The 8,306-nt window shown below is 35.3% G+C and overlaps 1 pseudogene; it reads left to right on the forward strand.

The window, feature by feature from the left end:
- Positions 1 to 475: 475 nt before the first annotated feature.
- LOC143634373 (epidermis-specific secreted glycoprotein EP1 pseudogene) lies at positions 476 to 1,906 on the forward strand (annotated as a pseudogene).
- Positions 1,907 to 8,306: the final 6,400 nt, after the last annotated feature.

The following is an 8,306-nucleotide window of genomic DNA, read 5'->3' on the forward strand; positions in this document are numbered from 1 at the left end:
AAGTATTTAATTATATAGAAAATATAAAAATAAAATTGTTATAAAAGTTATTTGATTAAATTAATTGTAGAGGTAGGTGGTTATTGGGCATTTGTGGAGATTTGTTGTTGTGGAAAAATATGAGGTTTTTAAGAAAATGTTTGAAATATGATGTGACGGTTTGTATAAGTTTGTTGTTGTGGATGCTCTAACTAATAATTCTAAGGCGAATTTAAAGCGTGTCATATAACACGTGACCACTTGTGTTATATTATTGCCATATATTCATAAAGTTCACTTCCATTTTGGGTTCCTGGCTGCCTTAATTTGAAAGGTCAAGCGAATCTTGAAGAAACTAGCTTTACCATTGAACATCTTCGTAAACAACATACGCCACAGGTATACATGGCGTCAACCCTTATCCAATATTAATACACAAATAACGTTTATATTCCATTTAGTCTTTTACTAATATATATCTAGTTGTATAAATAGGCCTACACCCCTTGTACAACACCACACACAACTAGCCATGGCTGCTTATTATTCTTCTCTTTCGTTCATCTTCTACTGCTTGATCTTCCAATCATTCAAGATCTCCGAAGCCGTAGTTCCTCCGAACGAAACGTTTACTTATGTCAACGAAGGCGATTTACTCTTTGATTCCGATTACATGCCCTATCTTTCCGAATACGCACCAACTTACCGTCCACTTCCGCCCTTCACCTTCCCTTTCCAGTTATGTTTCTACAACACCACCCCAAACTCCTACACTCTCGCTCTCCGCGCGGGCGTTAGACGTGACCAGACCATCATGCCATGGGTCTGGGACGCCAATAGAGGCAAACCCGTCCAAGAAAACGCCACATTCTCATTAGGCTCCAATGGTAACCTAGTACTCGCGGAGGCCAATGGGCGAATCGTGTGGCAGACCAACACAGCCAATAAGGGCGTTGTCCGTTTCGAAATACTCTCCAATGGTAACATGGTGCTTCGTGACTCAAAGGGTAACTTCGTCTGGCAAAGCTTTGATTCCCCAACCGACACGCTCCTGATCGGGCAGACTCTTAGAGTCAATGGTGGACAGTACAAGCTAGTGAGCCGGAAGTCGGTTACTGAAAACGTTAACGGGGATTATAGCTTTGTAATTGAGCCGAAAAGATTGGCTTTGTATTACAAGAACAACATGCCTTATTGGGCATCCACATTCCCCGAATTAGACCGAAAGAATGTGACTATTGTAAATGCAACATTGGTGATTCAAGAAACCGAATACCAAGAGAACAACTTCAACTCACTCAGGTGTAATATTAAAAACGGTCAGTCTTGGGAGTTTCCATCTATAGATATGGGACAAATTCGGTATAATAGTTCGTTATCGTATCTTCGATTGGGCATCGATGGGAACCTAAGACTTTACACTTATCGCGCAAATGTGATTAGAAACGCTTGGAGCTTGTTGTACACTATGTTTGATAAGGAGGAGAACTTCAACGGGATGATATTTGAAGACGAGTGCCACTTACCAAATCGGTGCGGGAGGTTTGGGCTTTGTGAGGATAGTCAATGTGTCGGGTGCCCGACGCCAAAAGGGGTGTTTGCGTGGAACAAAGATTGTGACACGAAACCTCCGGGTTGTAAGGCGGGTAGTTTTACATATTATCAGGTTAAAGGGGTGGACCATTTCACGGTCAAGTATACGTCCGGGACTGGACCGGTTAAAAGGAGCGATTGCGAGAGCAAATGCTCGAAGGATTGCAAGTGTATGGGTTACTTTTATCATACAGATAAGTCGAGGTGTTGGATTGCTTACGAGTTGAAGACACTGACAAGGGTTGAGAACTCGACTAGTTTGGCGTACATCAAAACACCGGTTCGATAGACACGGGTTTTACTAGAAAAACTGGCAATAAAGAAGGTTAATGTGTTTAACCTGGATGTGTGTTTGTGTTGCATTTATATAATATTCATATTCATAATAAAATGAGAGTAATTAATGCATTTAATGTTTTCGAGGAGCCAATAGTTGACTGAGCAGTTTTACGCATTTTAAAACAAAATACTATATTCTTAATTTGATTTTTAATAATTTCAACGTTTATCCCAACTAATAATACTCGTTATTTTTTATTTGTTACTCATTACTCTTAACTTTGAGCCTATTTGTTTATGATACTTTCGAACTTAATGAAACATAACTCTATTAGTTTCTTGCTGACGTGAAATTTTTAACCACCATCCACCGGCCATCTCCACCAGTACATAAAAAATTCATTTTAAAACGGTCAATGGGATTTAAACAACAATTTTACAACCGTTTTAAATGTCGTGTTGCAAAATGTATTAAATACGGTTTAGAAACCGGTGTAAAATGGTATCTATAACATGTTTCAAAAACCGGTGTAAAATGACACAAAAACAACGCTTCAAAAACCGTTGTAAAATGGTATTGAAAAACAACGCTTTATTACGAAAATACAACGCTTCTTGGTATTAAATATATATTGAAAAGACCGTTGTAAATGATATTAAAAACCAACACTTATTTGATTATATAAAAAACAACTCTTCTACACATTTGACATTTGTTTAATTAAATTATATTTGCAGTAACCAACACATTGTAGTAACCTTAAGCCCAAAATCCAATTTGTATACATAAATCATCTTACATTTATATAAAATAGGTCGAACCTATAAATAAAATCTAGAAAAATTTATATATAATGTTATTTCTACGTTTCCGCATTTTTTCAAAATGTTTCATTAGTAACATCTTTAAAATCTTCAAAATCGCATATGCATATTCTTCAACAATTTGAACAAGTAACCATATTTCCTTCCATTCTTCTAATTACACTATGTCCATTTCGATCCAGCTAAAGATAAAAACAAAACATATCCATTCCACAAAACTTAAGAAGATTAGAATATCCATCAAAATAAGAAAACCAACTCTGTAATATACGTTAAAATGGATCACTTAGCCGTTTACATGAAACTACACCTTTATTAAAGTAGGATTTGATTCAATCATTCTATCAAACAATTAGTGTGCATTATAAGTTATATATGAAACAAAAATAAAATGAGTTTTAATGTACATTATGAAGGAACATAACATATGAAAGTTACAACACATAATAAATTAAGTTTGTCTATAACACAATTTAGTTGATGTGAAAGTTATTTTGTGTGACTCAATAAGTCATATTGTATTGAATTAGAAAAAAAAAACAGTTTTAACATTGTTCAAAACATACAATGTTGATCACTAGCATCTCACTTAAGTGGTGTGACAATATATAATCATCATTTAAGCTATTTATCAAACACTTGGTGTGCATTATGTCTTCCTTTAATTTTATGTTTCTTTCATCAAATAACTCCAAAAACAATATGTCACTCTCTTTTTTATATATTAGTTATCCAAACAAATAAAACTTCAGAAAGCGAAAGAACAAGATACATGCCTATAGTGAATTTAAGAAATCCATATTTAGAGGTTAAAGATGGCAGATAAAATATGAATTTTTTCAAATGAGGGAAATAAAAGCACTATACATTGGTGGGAGGGAAAATCAAAATCTTAAACAACTCTAGTTTTCAATAAACAAAGCTACATATAATAAGTTCAATAAACAACACTATTTATCTCTTATTTACGACAATTTTCAATCGTGGGAGGGAACCTCAAAACTTTAAACAACGCTAGCTTTTATAAACAACATTACTTTACAATAAACTCAATAAACAACGCTAGTTTTCTACTTATCTACAACGGTGGGAGGGAACCTCAAAACTTTAAGCAAAGCTAGTTTTCAATAAACAACGCTACTTTTCAATAAGTACAATAAACAATGTTATTGTTCTTCTAATTTACAACGATATTCAGTTGTGAAAGAAACTTCAACATTTTAAATAACGCTAGTTATCAATAAACAACGATACTTTTCAATAAGTTCAATAAACAATGCTGGTTTCTTCTTATTTACAACGGGTTTAGAAAATTGTTCTTTTTAAAACGGTGGATTACATCTTATTCAACGGTTGACATTCATATCACTGTCAAACAATTTTATAACTGGTGTTAATAGATGTTTTTGTAACCAATCACCCTACCTTAGCCACCTTATGTGGTTGGTGCGACATTGAAGAACCGAAGCTCCTCCACAACGCCTGTCTCCTTAACAACTTCCGACGACTCTGCACTTGCTTCGTCCTTCGCATCAACCCTTAGTGTTCTACCCAACTTGTCTCGCGTCTACAAACGCTTTCCGACGAAAGACGTTGTCTTCTGCTACAAATGCTCCTCTTCCTCTCACCATAAATGCATCTCCTCGTCGCGGGCCGAACAATCGCATTTTCTCGCAACATGTAGCTATGGGCGTCATGCCTAAACCCTAATTCAGTTGTTTTAAATTTGAATCAAGTGGAAAACAGTAACCAGAGTCGTGCTAGGGTTATTAACTTGGGAATGAACCCTAATGTGGCTAGGTGCAACGAAGATAGGTTTGATGACAATGAATAAGGCTAATGTTACGGTTATAATGGAGGCGTGGCGGAGCTCGAAGGATGTTGCGTATAGAAATATGAGAGCAAAGGAATATTTAGATCATGTGGTGAAGTTAATGGGAAAGTAATAGAGCAAAATTGTTGAGGTTTTCCAGATGGTAGCTGGTAGTTGTAGTTGGTTGGTCGTTGAGATGGCTGGTGGGTGGTGGTGGTAATGGAGGTTGTTGGGGTTTTATGTACAAGAGGGAAGACGGTGTGGGACACACAACATGCTTTTTATTAATAAAAAATATCGTGTTAGCAAGAAAACTAAAGGAGTTAGGGTCTTCTAAGTTCAAGAGTGTCAGAAAAAAATATGATGAAAGTTGAGAATCGTGGGTAACAAATCAAAGGTTGTTAGTGTTATCAACCAACTGATGAATGTTGGGAGTATTTTGTATTCTATGAGTGAATGTGAAGACATCATTCTTGCCATTTTTCAATTTAGTTTCGTAATATGAGTTAACTGATGAGTTGAGGGAAAACCCGAATAGTTGAAAAGGGTTATAACATGCATCAATATATTTAAGAAAATAAATTAATTTAGGGTTGTGACTGAGAATAATTAAAAAGTAGAGTTAAGTACCAAAACCTTCCATGAGGTTTGATCAATTATGCGAATATATATATCGTCCAAAAGTTTTTTTTGTGCAACCATCTCTTCACATTCACCCACCCGTTTGGCAAAATTAGCTGGTAGCTATAGCTGAAAGCTGCTAGCTGGTGGTTGGAAGTTGTAGCTAGTAGCTGTAGCTTTTTAGATATATTTAGATGTTTGACAGAGTAGCTGTAGCTTTTAATAAAATGTATAAAATTACTAAAATGGGCATAACTAAAAACAATAATAGTAAATGTATTTATTTTGGAATGTTATTTAAGTATATTAAAATACTAAAAGCTTGTAGCTCTTTTTAAATGCTACTAGTAGAAGCTTTAGGCTTTATAGTAACACCCCGTAACCGCAGCGGAAACGTACACGGGATGCAACAGACACATCTGATATCAACAGCATTGCTTATAAAGAAAATACCACTACATTAATTTATATCATATTACATTGTTACTAGTTTCGTTACTGTCTAGGTGTTACACACAAATTTTACCGATAAGACATTACTATATTCATTACAAACTATAGATCAGCAAGCCTCCAACAAGTAGCACAGATCATTAAGCACATATCAATCATTCCAACTTTGGCATACCTAAAAAACATGTAAAGAAAACGGGTCAACTACGAATAGTTGGTGAGTTTCACTAATTTAAATAAACACTAACAGATCATTTTAATAATCATTTATTAGCAATGTAATTATGCGGGGAACTATGTTTCCCCAGTACATTTTCATTAATCCTCTGGGAACTAAGTTACCCCAGAACAATAATAACCTCCGGGAACTATGTTACCCCAGAACAATAATAACCTCCGGGAACTATGTTACCCCAGAACAATAATAACCTCCGGGAACTATGTTACCCCAGAACAATAATAACCTCCGGGAACTATGTTACCCCAGAACAATAATAACCTCTGGGAACTATGTTACCCCAGAACAATCCCACACGATAATCAATTTATATATTCTGTGCATCAAACCATATATATAAAAATATACAAGTGTTTCCATACGATCGGTATGTACTTAAATGCTTTAATAAAGACATGCTTTCCGCCCCGGGAAAATATTTAAAACAGTTCAATAAAAAGGGGCTCGTGAAAACTCACCTTTCTGTGAGTCGGGACGTGGTACAATGAACTGCTATAAGCCTGGATCTGTAATATGATATCTAGTCGTTACTATATAATTCCCATAAATTAAATCCGTGTTAATCGGTACATCTGGGGACATTGTTAACCCAGTACTGTACTCGATCCGGGGACAATGTTAACCCCGTGACACTCCTAAGGACTCAGATTGTGCCATTACTTAGAGTCGGACGGTCAAATTTATCATTTTTATGTTTTCCTTGATTTGCGTGCCTAGCACGGTCATCCGTTTTCAGTTTCAAAAATGAGTTTATTCACACCCGACCCAAAAATGGTGTTTGACTGTTACTTTAGTTAACGTGATGAAGTTAGAGCTCGGTTTGGACACCCCGTTTGGCCGCGGGGCCCGTTTCCGTCATTTAGGTGCCGGAAACAGTAAAATCGGGTAAAATTACCCAAATCATCCGAATTATTTTCGGATGATTTACTTTTATTTAATTTACTTAGTATTATGAAAATGGTCTATTTTTAGGTTTTTATATACCAGTCAGCTCGCTTATGCGAGTTTTGCCGGTTTACACGTTTTAAGCTTTAAAAATTTGTTTTTATGTTCTTTTTAGCACAAATAATTACCCGTTTAGTCTCGGGTCTTGAAATTTTGCACAAAACTTATTTTGACAGTAAGAGATTTTATAAAAATTTTCCAGATTTATTTTTTTATATTTACATTTATTTATCTATTTTTAAACATTATTAAAACACTAAATATGTCAAAAATACCAAAAGACTTTAGAAAAATCCCAAATTTTTCTGGGATGATCCCTGCCATCCTCATAACTCCCTGGAATTTTTCCAGAACCCAAAACTCATTTTTCAAGCCGTTTTCACAAAACCCGAGCTAGAAAGCTCTAGAACTCGTTTTACCGAAAAGTCCCCATAGACTTCTCCAACTGAGCTCAAATTTTGTGTGTGACTTTTATATGTTATAAAAAGATTATCCTAAATTTTTCAGAATTTTTCATCAAGTTTAGCTATTTTTCACCATTTTTGGCCAAAACCGAGCATTAAATTCACCAAATATTCATCTTTTATCCAAAAATTACCAAAAATTCACAGATCTCATATTTTCATGTGTAGATCATCTCTGTGAAATTTCATGACCCGACTCTAAGCACACTACAATCTGTCCAAAATCACCAAATCACACGAAAACCGAACTATCTTGTGTTTTCTAGCGTTAGATCGCAAAGATCTTGGTTTCTAGCCTTTGCTAGCCACTAGATACAACACTTACAAGCACAATAACACTATACCAAGCAAGTTACACTAACAATCAAACCATTTCTTTCATAGTGTCGGTTTTGATGTAAAAACAAAGGTTTTAACCGTAAAAAATCCGTTCTCGACTCTTTTTACTCATTTCTTGGACCAAGATCCCTTGTATAACTTGTATACATCTCTTGATCATGCAAGAGTCGGTTTCATCTCGGGTTTTCACCCGTCTTTCACATAGAAACTCACTTTACAAGATTTCAACCTTAAAATTTCATTCTAAACTCTTTTAACTCATCACTTGGATCAAGATCCTTTGTATAACTTGTATACATCACTAGATCATGCGAGAATCGGTTTCAACCCGGGTTTTCACCCATTTTTACATTTGAAACCTCCTTTTCTCAAGATCATGAAGTTAGAAACAAGATTCAAGCATCAAAACATGTGTTATACCTTGTAATTCTTGGTTGGAGATCAAGAAATTGGATGAAGATGGATGAGTGTTGAGAGAATTTGGAGTTGGATGTTTAGAAAAAAAAAATGTAAAGTGTGTGTATGTGTAAAAGGGACCGATCGGTCCAAGTTATGTGTGGGGTGGGGCCCACACATCCATTCTAGGCCACACATTCGGATTACGCAATCCGGATAATGTTGTGGATAATCTGGTTCAGTTCGTTTCTCGTTTAAACTCGTAATTCGGCTTAAAACGAGCCTAAAATTGTTGTTTTTCGGGTTAGAATAAAATTTACATAAAACTGATTTAAAAACTTTAAAAACTTAACCCATGACA

This window comes from Bidens hawaiensis, unplaced genomic scaffold (assembly GCF_021521415.1).
Source record: "Bidens hawaiensis isolate Kalapana, Puna unplaced genomic scaffold, B.hawaiensis_p1.1 tig00007048_1, whole genome shotgun sequence".
Lineage (NCBI taxonomy): Eukaryota > Viridiplantae > Streptophyta > Magnoliopsida > Asterales > Asteraceae > Bidens > Bidens hawaiensis.